General features: G+C 47.9%; 1 pseudogene; it reads left to right on the top strand.

The window, feature by feature from the left end:
* Positions 1-239: 239 nt before the first annotated feature.
* On the top strand, positions 240-1,865 carry LOC105511861 (annotated as a pseudogene).
* Positions 1,866-2,144: the final 279 nt, after the last annotated feature.

The raw sequence follows: 2,144 nt of genomic DNA, 5'->3' as shown, positions 1-2,144 counted from the left end.
GGGTATGTATCTATTTCCTACCTAGTTAGGTACTTCTGAAAAACTTCAACTCTAGTCTTGGACACCTTTTTCTCATTAAGTGTCAAGCTCTATACCTTTCTTGCTCATAGTAAGGACTCCTCCCTCGGGTCTCTCTCCTGCCGTCCACGTCGCCGCAGTTGCCTCCACCACCTCCGCTGTGGCAGTGGCTGCTGAGGTAGTGGCCCTGCATTGTGGGCCCTGGACTCCCTGCCGGCGACATGGCAGAGCTGGGTGGCTTGCAGCCAGGAGACAATTCTCCCAGGAACCCAGCGGCCTGGTGGGAGAGGGGTGGGGGGGCTGGACTGCCGTGCCCTTCCAGGGAGGGACCCCCTTGGTACGCTGACCTCTGGTACCCAGTGGTGCCCGCTCTGTGCTCATGGATCTGAGCCCGGCATCTTGGACTCTGTGCCCTTCGGGCGGATCTTCAGGCCAGACAATTTCATCTTCGGTCAGAGTGGTGCAGCGAACAACTGGGCCAAGGCACAGCCCACTACTACTACAGAAGGCACAGAGCTGGTGGAGTCAGTGATGGACGTTGCCAGGAAAGAGGCTAAGAGCTGTGAGTGCCTGGAGGTTTTCCAGCTGACCCACTCCCTGGGTGGGGGGACTGGGTGTTGGATGGATACCCTTCTCATCAGCAAGGTCTGGGAGGAGTACCCAGACAAATCATGAACACATTCGGCATTCTGCCCTAGCCCGAGGTGTTGAACACAATGGTGGTGGTCCCAGATGAATGAGGTCCATTGCTTATTCTTGCCATCCAACAACAAGATGTAGATAGACTGGGAAAGAAAGAAGTTTATTTATGCAACCAGTTACAGGGAGAAGGTCAGAGTAAGTCACCAGAACAACTCGAAGTTACAAGTTTTTCTCCAGTGCTTACATACATTTTAAGCTCCATGCCTATGAGTAGGAGTGTACCTGCAAGCAGAAGTGTTTCATTCAATCTATACCTAATCTTTAGGGTCTGAAAAGGTTTCTCTACAGCCTTGGAAACTTTCTTAATCTTAAGTGGGCCCTGGTAGGAGGCATATGTATAAGAATGCTTTCATTATTCTATCAGACTTTAGGAACCAAGAAAATTCAGGTAGGGGTCTTAATGGGTTTGTTTTTGCATTGCAACCTTTGTACTCAGGGGCCAGTTTCTCCAGTTCTTTAATGCTGAACGTATGCATTTGTCAGAACTATAGTAAAAGATTAGTGAAAACTGGCTGCTAATGGAAACCTGGCCTGCCACCCTCTCTGTCCACCAGCTCATAAAAAACACAGACAAAACACAGACATTTTACATTGATAATGAAGCTCTCTATGACATCTGCTTCAGAACTCTAAAGCTGCCCACACCTACCTATGGTGACCTGAACCACCTGGTTTCTCCCACCAGGAGTGGGGTCACCCCCTGCCTGTGCTTCCCCAGCCAGCTAAATGCTGACCTACAGAAACTGGCTGAGAATGTGGTCTCATTTCCCTGCCTGTACTTCTTCATGCCTGGCTTTACCCTGCTGACCCGCAAGGGTAGCCACCATTACTGGGCCCTGATGGTGGCTGTGCTCACCCAGCAGATGTTTCACACCAAAAACATGATGGCTTCTTGCAACCCCCACCATTGTTGCTACTTAATGATGGCTGCCATTTTCAGGGTCCACATGTCCATGAAAGAGATGGACGAGCAAATGTTTAACATCCAAAAAAGCACAGCAGCTATGTAGCTGATTGGCTCCCCTACAATGTGAAATCAGTTGTCTGTGACATCCCACCCCACCCCAGGGCTAAAAGTGTCTGCCACCTTTATGGTCAGCAACAGAGCCATCCAGAGGAAAAAAAAAAAAATCATTCTGCCATGATTTAATGAATAAAGGATTAAATATTAGAAAGTTTAGAGATGCTCTGTATTGGGTTTTTTTCTGCCAAACATTCTGCTAATCACTTAACATGTGTTGAATGATTTAATCTTCATAGCAATCCTATTGCTAGTTTATACTTGAACCAAAGCATAAAGGGACTAATAAACATGCCCAAGTTAGGATTTGAACCCAGGCAGTCTAGTTCCTGATTAACTACTATGCTGCACTGCAGAGGCAAATGAGTAGCATGTATTTTCCTGAGTCTTAATTGACTCCTGA

This window comes from Colobus angolensis, unplaced genomic scaffold, assembly GCF_000951035.1.
Source record: "Colobus angolensis palliatus isolate OR3802 unplaced genomic scaffold, Cang.pa_1.0 Scaffold205, whole genome shotgun sequence".
NCBI classification, from domain to species: Eukaryota; Metazoa; Chordata; class Mammalia; order Primates; family Cercopithecidae; genus Colobus; species Colobus angolensis.
The sequence above is the reverse complement of the archived record's forward strand: the minus strand, read 5'-3'. Positions and strand labels throughout refer to the sequence as shown.